Here is a 13,749-nt window from a genome sequence, read left to right as displayed (position 1 = left end):
TCCGTTGAAATTTTTTAAATCTAATTTGACTCATTGTCCTACAGAGAGAAGTGTTCTGGTTTCAAACTATAATAATGTATATTGTTACAATAAAATATTATGTATAAACACAAAGCTTTAAAAATAAAAATTTCAAACGATGTTGACATGAAATTAATTCTTAGGTACGTTACTGGTTAAGTATTAAAGGCCGTTACTAGGGAGGGATTTGAAGTATGGCAAACGTTACCCACTAGTCAATATTTAATCGTTTTAGTCAGCAAATTTTCGATTTGTAGGATTGCTATAAAATAAGTAAAAGGTCACACAATTAAAAAAACTATTCAGTGGACAATATGTTTTTTCACTCTTCCCCCGACTGTTTGTTGCGAAGCAGCCCTGATTGTAGTTTAAGTAAGTTTTTATATTTTTATTAAAAATCTATACTTGACGTTATCTTTCGTAAGGTACTGCTTGTAGTAGGGAGGAGAGGATATCTGATGTAATTTAGCGTACCGGTTTCAAAACAAGGTATGAATGTATCGAGGCATGACTGTTATGCCATGACACATTCCTAATTTTGTTATTTGGGCCTTTAATTGTTTTTAAAAATTAGTTGACTTGAAATTAATACATCTAAATGTTACCTTGATTATTTATTAATTTGTTTACGAAATAATGCCCATTTAAAATGATTTTACTAAAAAAATTTTATTGTGATTGCACATATTAACAATGAATATAAACAAAGATTAATAATTTTCAATTATAGGCTGAATTAAAAATAAATGATATACGTGAAACAATAATTGTTTCGTGTACAAATTACTTATGATGTCAATGTATACTTTTTTTTAGACAGGGTCTATAATAATCACAGACGTAAATTAGAATGAATAATGTTCCTAAATTTCAACAGTGAGCCGTGTAATTAGAACTTAGTGGTCCAATTTCTGTTTCAGTATCTCTGGCAGTACTGTATATTTTCGTGTAGCCATCACAGAGAGGCATTCGGTCAAATTGTATTACTATTAAATCCGATTGCCTCTGCGTCTGTAAAGATTGTCGCGGTGATTAAAAAAGACCCTCCGCCGCTTGTAGTATCAATTCTTCTGAAACGTGTTCGGAATTCAAGGTCGGTCATTGAAAGCGTAACGATTGTAATAGGTACACTGCAAAAAAACGGACATATTGGCTTAGGTTGTGCGTGTCTTAGGAACGACTATTCGGGACATATATGATTTTTTTTTGCATTATTAAGTATGTATATCATTCGGAATAAAAAAAACAAAAACAATTTTTCTGAATCATCTGTCGGCGACGACATTGTGGTCGCGTGCAGTAGGAGCGGTGGACTCGGTCAGTAGACGCCAACTTCAATAAAACTGGGTGAGATGGTCGAGACTACTGATCTACGTTAATCAGTGAACGGACTGCGCCACAGTCGTTCACACCGACGTTGCGATCGCGTGTTGATTTTTTTAAATTTTTATTTCAACTATAGATTTTTGTGTTGGACGGTGAAAAAACAAAATCTTTATTTATTCGAGTTGGTGCGCGCGTTTTACTAGCGTACCGGACGTCGATTGATATCGTCACGCACACTCCGGTACGACCGGCATGATAACCGGCCCGATCGGCCGTCGTTGCCGTCACGCCGAAGCAGCTGCCGTCGCGCCACTAACGCCGTCTCGTTCGACCGGTGGACGTCGCGTCTCGACGACGTTACAGCACACAGCCGACAAGTATGCGCGCCCGGCCGGACGCGCCGCAGCAGTCGCTGCAGTACGCGGTCAACAACCGGTGGTGTGTTCTCAATAATGTTTAGCGCCCTGTTCGTCCACAGACTACGACAACACGAGTGCGATCATGTCCATCCCTTATACGATGGACGCCATCTACAAGGCCATTGACAGCGACTACGAACTCGGTAAATACTTTTACCTTATACGTTCCAACCATTCAGAGTGTCTGTCACGGCACCAGGTCCGGTGAAATTCGAATCGAAACTTTACATATCAAATTGATTTTTTTGCGAACACATTTTTTTGTTCAGTTTGTTACAAAGCGTTTGCGATGATAATTGTACGGAAAACCGACGAAAAATAGTTTCTCGCTTCTAGTTTAGTGTATGTTTTTCCCTTTTGTATTCGCTAATTTTGACAGTCTATTTCTCTCGAAACTTTTGGCTTTTTAATAGGTCACGTCTTAATAACAATGGAAATTATAAACTGTCGTACACATATGAGCACTATGAATGTGTTTAGTTTGTTGTCCAGAGTTGTTATTTTTGTCAGCGTAAATTGTTTATTCGTAACCTAATACTTTGTTTGTTTTCTGTAAAAAAAAGAACGCAGCGTTTGTAATTTATTTTGTCTGGAAAAGTAGTTCATTTATTATTATTGATCATTTGGATAAAGTGTTTGTTATTTGAAATCAAATTCGGTGCCAAGCGTATTTACTTTAGATTCTCGGCCAAAACATTTATACAATTATTTAAATTCGTACGATAAGAAAATTAGCCTGAGCAAATGATTCGTAGCGATGTAAGTGCTTACATGTTAAAAAATTGTATGTTTTTAAAATTGTTGTTTTCTCATTAGAGTTTACGACGTTTTTGTGGATCGCGCAATGATTACGATTTTAGATATTATTTTAATAATAATAATATTACTAATATGTCTTGTAATGATCATTGGTGTTTGTTCTATTTGCTATTACTCGGTATCCGCTCGGAGTCTAGAACGTATTAAGTTTCTCCGATATGCATATGTTTTAAGTAGTTCCATAATTATTGGAGTTGTTACGTTGAAAAATTGGTGTAATTTATTTAGTTGATAGAAAGGAAAACGCAACTCTCATTTTAACATTAACATGTAGTTTTTGTGCACAATTGGACGGAGGTAACTTTTTAAATCACGAAACAACATCCTCGTGTTCGTTATTGTATACATTTACCGACAGCCAATCATTTTTAAATAATGCAGAACAAGAATTTAATCATTATTTTTCTGATGATTTTAGTGTGTAATTTTTAATATGTGTTGTCTGTGCAATTTAATAATATTAAGTAATGTATCCATCCACTGAAACCTTTTTTTTTTCATCGAAATACTATTTATTATGTATTGTCCGTGTTTGACAATTATTTTACATAAATTTTATTGCTATGACAACGCTAATGTCGTTTTTAAAAAATAACTATATTTTGAATTTACCGTGTATAATTTTTTAGTGTATATAATATTGTCATTCTGTTATTTGTGTGATTATTGAAAACGAACGGAAAACTATCGCGATTATATTAAGTACATAGAGTTGGTCTACTTGGTTGGAAATTTCAGAGTTTACCTGACTCAGGGAATATATTTCATAATAAATAATATTTTGTAAGTATGTAACAGATGTAGTTTTTCAGTATTAATTCTAACAACTTTCAAATGTAAAAGTAGATAATCATTAATTTGTTGAACTAGAAAAAAGTTTTAAAATATTTTATCTGAATCAATTTTCTTACAACTTTAGCGAGAAAAATCAATTTATTATTCCTAATAAGTTTCCTTATACAAATACAAATGTTTACTTTAACATATTGAATCCAAAAAAAAATTTTTTCGTTTTTATAGTTGATTCTTTTATTTATTTTGTAACGTGTATAGTTTTTTTTATTAAAATGACTCCAACATTACAAATAAAAATATGATGATTAAATGAAGAAAAAAAAAACCAAGTAGATTTCTCATTAATATTGGCGTGTAGAAAGATATTTTATGTTTTTAATAGCAGTTCCTTTAAAATTCTTTATAGCAGTTTTTTTAAGCTTAAATTCAATAAAAGTCGACGTAAGAAAAAAGTATTTGTATCACAATAATCACAATAATCTTCATTTATAATAATTAAAGAAAATTGTTTCCGGTTTGTTTTTCTTAACCCTAATCAATATATATTAATTACGAATTTAGTTACGGGGAATCACTTCGCTTTAGAACAAAATATGTTCCTATGGTACTTTACATGCCTATGAGAAAATTTCCCAAATTTAGATGTCCCGGAAGTGGTCCAAATAAATTATATAAATGCATTAAGTCTAACTATATGTAACATGTATTGATAAAATATACAAGCTTAATTTTGCCTTCACTTTTCGGTGTGTATTATATTCATGTCAATCGTGTCAATTCACATATATTGTAATATTTCAAACAATCGACGCTAATTGAACACATGTACGTTAAGGTTAAACACAGTCAATCAAGTTATTATCAACTCAAAGCAGATGATAATTGGTCAGGTTTTGTTTTTCCATGTATTGTATTTTAAATTTAGTATTTTGCATACATTATTATTTTAAATGCGTGTGCCTCTAAAAAAGTCTGTTTTACCAATACCAAATGGTAAAAGATATTAGACAGACGTATTTAACAGCTTGTCAATATACATTTTGTTACGAACATTTTGTTATCAGCTAGTTATAAATACTGTATTTAGGAATTAGTAATTTATTATTGATCATTAGACGGGTTATTATTAGTGATAATGTAAAAATGTTTAATTTTATATTGATAAGGATTTTTTAAAAATTAAAAGAATTACGTTTGTAAGATCAAATTCTACTAATTTTTTTAGTTTTGATGCGAAGCTGAGAAGGTATTAATTTTACTATTATGTATTTTTGATCGTGTCTGTTACCACTTTTTCTCAGCTCTTACCAAACCGATTTTTTTAACGATAAGTCAAAAGATCATAAATCTTATCTAGTCGAAGACATTGCCCTCAAAAATTGAAAAAATTTTTATCGTTCCCTGTAAATCTCCAAAAACATTATAAAATTTAAAAATCGGTAATTTCGACATTTTTCAATTTTTTTTTTACTTGAAACTGCCATAACTTTTTGAAAAATAGATGAATAAAAACAATTTTTTTCTATAGATATATTCGTATCCATTTATCTGACCTTTCACCTGCCACAGGGAGGAATTTAAAATTATAACTTTTTCAACTAAACTTTTGAAAGTGTTCGGGAAATACTGACATTTTTATATATATCTTAAATTAAAGCTTATGTAATATACTCTAATTTGAAAAACAAAATTGACCTATGGACTTGTCTGCATGGTGAAAATAGACCCCGTATTCAAAAATATGCTATTTTTATGTTAAAGTTCTCGGATTTGTATTTTATTTTAAAATAAAATACATTATTTTGGCAATAAATTGCCATTTTTATCCACCGGACAAATGCGACGTACGGTTGACAAGTCGGTAATACTTATGTCTATCACATTTGTGGTACAAAGTTTTATATCCAAACGGAATTGCATTTTTTTAAAAAAATTTTTTGAGTTTTAAAAAAGTTTTCAACTTATTTAATTTTTATCTCATTTGGATTCAATAACTTCCAAGAATATCAAGGACATTCATCACTGTAGTCTTCCCTTCTGAAAAGAAATTTCTTATTCATATTAAATTTATTTTAGTGTGGTTTTTGTTTGTGGCTGTCAATTATTTTCTCACATGACCAATTTTTTTCAACGATTCGTCAAATTATTACTAGTTAAAGATATAATCCTCAACAATTGAAAAGAAATCCCCTTTATGTTATAAAATGTTTCTCCATACAGATAATGAAATAATTAATTTCTAATATTATTTGAGTTTTTATTGTCTAATTAGGTTTGATATGATAATAGGTTTCAACTAGGTAACTATGATTTCTATTTAAATGATACTATTTTAAATAATACGATTTATTTAATTCTCATAAACTTTTCTAATTAATGATGTCAATTTCAAACTTGCAAGTGGAGCTTAAGTCATGATAACAAATTCAACTTTTATTTATTATAAACCTTCAAAAAATCAACTTTAAAGGACCAAAAAAATAAGTTAAAATAGATATTTTGCATTAATTATTTTTAACATATTAAAAATCAAAATCGGTAATAATTTAAAATAATTTTTTTTTTGTTTTTAATTATTTTTTTATCGTAATAAATCATTTCAAAAGAAATATTAATCATTTATTTGTAACTTTTGGTGTTTAAATAGATGATACAATTGAAATATTAAGAACTTTTTCCTTATAGTTATATCCTATGGTTTTTAACTAATTAGTAATAAAATAAAAAATTATTGGTGATAGAAAAAATATAATTGCTGATTTGAAATAAGCACGAAAAATTTAATAATAAAAATATATTTTTGACTTTGAACATTTTTTGTAGACCAATTATTCATAATTGAGAACAAATTATTATCAAAAAAGTTTTGTGTCAAGCCGTTCAATTTTTATACACGTTTGCCGTAAAAATAATAACTACTTTATAATTTTTTTATAATTTCTCCGAAAAAGTTACTTTATTAAATTATTAAATATTAATTTCATACTATAATTAATTTCTATAATAAATATTTATTCATATATTATACTTTTAAATCTAAGAACTATTAATCAGAAACTAATTAAAGAAATAAAATTGATGTTGCTTTTGTAATTATGCACCAATTTCATAGAATTAAACACTATCTATAGATTTGATTTGAGGCGTTTCTTATGATAATGATTTTAATCACTGTCAGATATCATCTATTCGTGTCCCAACTATCCTACGTCCATACTGTGCCACGACTCTACTGTGTTTTTTATATAAGTTCTGTTTATAAGTATACGTTTGTTTTACAAATTAAAATTTTCATAATCTTGTAAGTTAACATGTTACACTAAAACGTTTATTAGAATTATCTCTCATTTATAAACATTCGTTCGACAAAAATGAGAAATTTAGTTGTTTATCTGTTGTATCGGTCGACTGAATTTTAGTGTGTTAAGATAAAGTCCTTCTTTTTGAAAAAAATTCTCTTATATAAATTGCACGTGAAATCAATTCACGACGAATCATTGTTTTAGAAGTTATAAAGGTTAATAAAAATGTCTATAAAAACATAGGTAAAAAATATTTTACAGTAAGAATATAATTAATAATAAAGTGTTTAAGTAATTATTATTTTCATTTTGTGATTTTACCAGTATAATTTGTTGAAAGGAATGTAGTTACCGAAGAGGAAAAATACTCCAAAAGTCCGTTGAAAAATAAATAATTAAACAAGCGTATTTTTAAGACTGAAACATTACTCGGTTGTTGTTAATCTATCAACATGAACTTTAATAAGGGAGAGGATTTTTTGGCTTTTGTATTATGATAAATTATTTCGGTACATATTTTTTTTTTATAAAAAATTATGGGGTGACTGTGTGACCGGAATAAATTTATTCTAAAGTTGAATTACTTTGTTTAAGCTGATTTTATTAAACGTTTTGGATGTTCACCTGCGTCGAGGGCCATTTTTATGTGTACTGCTTAATTAAATTTGTTCATATTTCGCTATTATCACAGTAACTGTAGCCTGTGGTGAACTTTTAGTCTTATTTGAAAGAGATTTTTTTGATACTCTATTGTGGAAAAAAACTTGCTTACTGTCTAGTTATTTTGAAGTAAATATTAATGATATTTATTTAATGTACCAACAATTATTTCGGCTTCACTCTCAGTAGCTCATATTAGTGTTATATGACTATACACATGCTGCGTATTAGTAACGTTTATGTTTCTTACAATTAGTGTTGATTCATTTTCAGGTCAAAATATTCAATATTTGATTACTTTTTGTTATTGAAGCTCTATTGACAACTATTAAATCGGTATAAATCAACAAATAAATAATTTGTATATCAATGATGATATTAATTTAGTAGACTTATTTTTTACACTTTAAGTATTATAAATAAAGTTAATGTTTTCAAATGGAACAGCTAAAGTAACCAAATCTATAAAAAGAAGCAGTAGTGTTATGACGACTTAGACAATCTTTTGTCCTCGATATTGTCATTTAAATTGGAATACATTGTTGTAAACATTCTATGCAAACAGCGTGATAGTTATTAAAAAAAGAAAATTCCTATGTTACTTGACCAGTTACGAGCCCAATAAGGCAACAATGATGTGCGCTTGGAGCCTTTAAAATTGATATTACTCTTAAATGTTTAAACTCAATAGCAGATAGCATTAATTTTAGCTATAAATGGAGTGTAAAATATGTGTGTAATTTTCTGATTGATTCCTGGTAACTGTTAAAATAATAATAATCTATTTTGACAACAAATTGTTTTGATTGAAAACTTGTTTGGTAGATTACTTCGTGTAATAACAAACAATATGGCGAAAACGCCATCAGAGAATTTGGATGCTTTAAATTTTAGCGATGTGCCAATAAGTTTGATTACGATTTTCCCGGTATTATCGTACGCTTGATAAAGTTTGTGATACTATAATTAGTATAAAATCAATTATAGTATTCAGTTATTCTTTGGATTATCTATTTTATAATATTTTCATTTGCAGCGAACAATAATTATACAGTTTAATCGCAAGTTATAGCAATGGTGGTTTTCTTATCTGGAAACCGTTACAGTCTGCCTGTTTACTAATACATAATTAAATGTATTAACATCTGTGATCGACCAAAACTTATTTTTTTATCCATTTCGGTTCGATCCGAACTATATACTGTGTACTGTAATTATACGGTTATAACATACTGGCTTACTATGCCAACGATTTTCCGACTTGGAGAATGTATTGTATCTGTTTACGGACTGTGACTTATGAAAACCGCAAGGACGTGCTTAAGGTTCATTATCATAATTGAATCGGATGATTACACATGTGAGTGAATAAATAAATTGATGCGGGAAAAACAATTTCACTGGCGCTTTTTATTGAATAACTCTATTGTTGGCTAATGTCTTATTCGACAAAACACGTGCTCAATATTACACAGTTAATCGACTTGCGCAGTGAACAAGTATTATGTTGATGTTTTTAAAATGGTCGTCGTCTTATGATGTGTATATTTTTGCATTGTAAACTTCTTCTGGCAGGTGTGCTAAGTCGTGTTCGGTAACTCGCATAGCATGTTGCCGGACTATTCGTTATTATTATTACAACGACTTGATCTTATTGTACATTATTAATTTTTACTAGCCGTATGTATTAATTATTGCTTTATCAGGCCAAGAAAATTAATATGTATCTTAAAAATAATGGGCTCCGATTAATATTATTGAAACCGGTCTTACAAGTAATTATAATTGTAGGAATATATCGCACAGGAATACTACAACAGTTTGTGAGTTTTATAGATGACTGCCTGATAGATTATGAATTATATAATAAAAAATTGTTGCGAAATATTCCACCAATTTACTGTACACTTGAAGTACTGTATTTACTCAACACCCGAATGGGGTATTTTTGAAACAAAATCACTATTGAAGGATGATCTTTTTTTATATTAAATAGTAACTGATGTTTTTAAACTCTATAATTTTATTATTTAGTTCAATGACAACGTCGAAAAGTGAAGGTGTTCTACTGTAAGTCCATCCGAGAAATCTTCCTATTTAGGACTTAAACTCGTGCCAAGGGGCTGGAGAATTAGTTGCGATAGCTGATTTTCTATACATAATTTATCGAACACATTAAATAATGTACACTTTTGTTATTTTTGTATATTACAGTAAAAAGTCGAATTAGTTAAAAATGTTATTATTACATTTGTTATCAAAAAGATATTATTAAATAATTTTACATAGATTATTACAAAATTTAAGTTAAAACTTTTTATTCGATTTGTTCAAGCTTGCTAAAAATAACTAGAAATTTCTTTTTAGTCGTTTTTTTACTGCAGTAGCTGTTGTATTTGAGTCGGTGACGCTAAACTACATATGCATACAACACGCCGTCGGTAAAAAACACGTATTTATAAAGAATTCGATTTTTAGATACTTAGAGTAAGCTATTATCGCTTAAATTATCTATAATCGTCTACTAGTGTACTAGTGCTACTTATTTACCTGCCTTGTATAGGATATTATTAATTTTTTATCCTAATATTTTTCATCATTATTATTATAAAGATTCTACTGGTAATCCATCGCATACACCAAATAGTTGAATTTAAGAGCTAAATCGTGTTAACACTGTCGATATGTGTTTTAGTCATACTTATTAGTGTGAATGTTGTGTTTAACGAGGTCTGAAACTAAATGAATGTCAGAAATGTGAGCACTGAAATTTTTTTCGTTTGTTCAAACGCTTCATAATTCAGATGAACATTTATTATATCTTTCAACCGTTAAGACTTATGAAAAAAATATTTTAAGATACCGCGAACCTTGAACATGAAAAATAATTAAAAACAAAAAAATCATTTGTTATGATAGTTAATAATGAAACGAAAATAGTGTAAACGGATTTGTGTACAATAAAGAATCTACTTTTTACGGTATGTTTATATTTAAAGAAAACTAACGAGCTCGAAGATGTTTAAGCGAAATTATAAACGACTAATTATTATTTCGACATGCGATCACTTCAAAAAAAATTTCCTAAAATATGACGTTTTTGCTTCAAAAATTATCTTCCGTCATATCGTATAAGTGTCGGGCAACAATGTTGTGCATTGATTATTGCAGTAATCGCTTAACACAGTAAAAAATGGTAATAATAACATTTTTAATATGTAAATTTATTAACTAGTAATATGTCGATTTTTTTTGTTTTAATTATTATGAATTTGGTTTTTCAATTTTCTGTCCACTTCAAAATTTGTTGGACCATGTGAAACACTATAGTCGGTAAACATGTTAAAACATTCATATGCTTTAGAGAACTATCCAGTCGTCATTGTCAGTATTATTTTCCACGGGTCATATTTTTTTTATGTTCTGTGTAAAGATAATCTATAGGACACATTGAAAATACGATAATATAGGAATTCAAAGTAAAAATCTCCATGTGGTGTAATAAAATACAGACAATTTCTGAGTATTTGAGTTGACCTTAGACAGCGGAGAATGTTATTCATCCAGTAGTTCATTTTTATTGCATTTTGCAAACTATACTTAAATTAAAAATTATGTCTTGTATTGTAGTAGAAACCTGGTCACTTAAAAAGAAATGACGGGTTATTTATGTGCTGATAAAAATAAAATTTAATTATACTTTTTAAGGGTAAACACATTTATTGTATTCATTAAAATGCATTTAGTTGAGTTCAACTTCTTATTTTTGAAAAAAAAAAATCACTTCTAGTCGTTCATGACTGCGGCGAATCGTTTCATGTTTATTTTTAAGTTTATGCGTTGTATTGATAATTATTGAATATGAGGCTTCACTTAATGCAGTAGTGTTGTTTTAGAGTAAAATTGTGTTGGAAACTAATGATTTTAAATCTTGTATGATAACTACTCATTAACGTTTCTTTGGATGTATTTACAAAGCATGACGGCCATTATAAGTAAAAAAAAAAATAAACGGTTTGTAATTAATATGTGATCGAGATCTTACGCGAAGGTCTTCATTAAGGGTCACTACAATAATGACAAGGCTATCTACGTTTGTTACTATTTTTTATCATTAAAATAAATAAATGTAAATAAATTGATTTTCATTATAATAATATTTATATACACCCAGAGATTTGTCGGAGTTTATGATAAATATGTGTGTAATATTTCATTATATTTTTATTATTTATATTAACGATAAAAATTATTAAAGCATATTTTTTTTAATTTTCCAAACTCGTTTATAATAATATGATTGTGTGTAGTGTACATTGTAGACTATACGTACTGTATAATCTCGTTCATTGATCATTGTAGAACAGTTTTTTAAATAATACATGAGACGTATATTTGAATGTCCAATGTTCAAATACATATTTTACGATAAAAATATGTATTTCAGAGAGATTGAATTTTAACTTGAAAGTATAATTTGTTTAATTGTTATATGTTTCATCATTAATTGTTGGTATACTATTGCTTTGGAGGAATTCTAGGGAACTCTTAACCAAAGCAAAAGACAAAATTTAGCCTCTCATAATTAAAGAAAAATTCACATGTCAATGATAGGAGATTTCATGTGGTTACACTAATGTTTCTTTGTGTTTTCAAAACAGTATTGATTGACAAACGCGTGTTCCCACTAAATTATTAATCGTTCTGGGTAGTATGTTAGCCTCCTCACATTCTCTACGGGATTCATTGCTATTAATCATTTCTGTGTTTTTTTATTGTTCTATCAGTATGTTAAATTTATTGCTTCGACACAAAACGTCATTACTGCCTTGTAAATGAAACATAGGCAAATTATTTTACATTAAAAATATAACCTCGTACAACACTATATCAATTAATCATTGGTGAATTCTAAAAATAAAATTGTACACCGAAAAACAAAAGTGTAAATAATTTTGATTAATTTTTAAATAATCTAGTCCAACAACATTATTCTTTATCGAGAAAATTCCTAAATAACACGCGCAGTAACAAATCGTATTATTGCATACCTCTTTAATTTATTCTTCAATTACATATCAAGCGTACATTTTTTTCGTTTCCTCTGAATCGCTACTAGAAAATCATTAGAAACATTATATTTATAATATTTCCACGACAACGTTATACTCTGGTTCAAAACATGTGTAGGATCTCTGCGATTTAAATTCATAGTCAATAACAGTACGTCGTTCAGTGTATTATGTATTCAAAGCACAAGATTTTGTTTTTTGTATTTTTCGTCTATTTAGCCTTCTATTTTTTCAATGATAAAGTTATTTTTTCCCGGATTTATCATCAAATGACAATCTCGGATTTCGATACTTTTTGTTCCGTAATCATCAAAAGGTCGTCGTTGGGCTTTGATTACAATAGATTTTTGGCAGAGTCCATTTCAGGACAAACGGTCTTAGGCAGCAGCGGTCCGTTAAAAGGGTTGGAGTTTGACAAATTTGTTAGGTTCCGATCGCTGCACACTAACGGGACGACGGCTATCGACAAATCATTACTATCATTATTATTATCATTATCATTATCATTATTATTATTATTCGAGTGTACAGGGTTTTCGATGCTGTTTGATATTGCCGCAGAATGTGCGTATGTATTGTACACACGTATACGGGCGGCGTACAGTAGCGGCGTGCGGTATTTTGTATAATCGATACGTTCACGGGATGCGGGTCATTCATGCGTCGTCGCATCCTCCTCCGGTCCGCCCACTCCACTTACCTTTGCCGCCAAAGTTCTCTCTCGGTCTTTGCCGCCAATCTCAAAGGGGCAACATCTCGCGTGTTTTGAAGGGGCCAGTGCAGCAATCTAAGCATCTGATCCAACGGTAAACTACATTGGCGGGGGTTATTTTTTTGACATCCGACGCAGCGTAACAATGGCTGTGTACCAGTGAATGCGGTGTAAAATGTCTGTACTTTGGTATTGTATGTCCGTTAATGGTCCGATAGTTTTTGCTAGGGGCGATGGACGCCGGAGTAGTGGTTGTGTGTTGGTTACCACTCGTGCAGTGTCAGTAACACGCGGAATATGTGTTGTCGTCCTGCGTATGGTTCCGTCTGCAAATGTACTTGACCGAATTCCCAACCAAACGACCAAAACGTATTGAACCCTAAAACCTGTACCGCCACACTGTCGAAAACTAGCGAGTTGCACACATCACTTTGTGTCGCCGCTCGAGGTCAATTTCGTTTCAATATTTTCCGCTTGAGATCCGCTGAGAGTTTAACTTTGATTTTCAATTGAACAGACAGTCGATTTTTATTCCACGTGTTTAGTTTTTTTATTAAATTTTAACTCGAGTTTCGCGGTTCAGACATTAATGTACAGTTTTCGTGCTTTATGTTTGTTCAATG

The 13,749-nt window shown here is 29.9% G+C and overlaps 1 protein-coding gene across 1 annotated transcript in view; it reads left to right on the top strand.

Moving 5' to 3' along the window:
- LOC126893561 (multiple PDZ domain protein-like) overlaps positions 1–13,749 on the top strand; it is a 54,345-nt gene that overhangs the window by 21,470 nt on the left and 19,126 nt on the right. The window lies entirely within an intron of this gene.

Source organism: Daktulosphaira vitifoliae, unplaced genomic scaffold (assembly GCF_025091365.1).
Source record: "Daktulosphaira vitifoliae isolate Bord-2020 unplaced genomic scaffold, ASM2509136v1 Scaffold_1, whole genome shotgun sequence".
Taxonomy (NCBI): Eukaryota; Metazoa; Arthropoda; class Insecta; order Hemiptera; family Phylloxeridae; genus Daktulosphaira; species Daktulosphaira vitifoliae.
The sequence above is the reverse complement of the archived record's forward strand: the minus strand, read 5'-3'. Positions and strand labels throughout refer to the sequence as shown.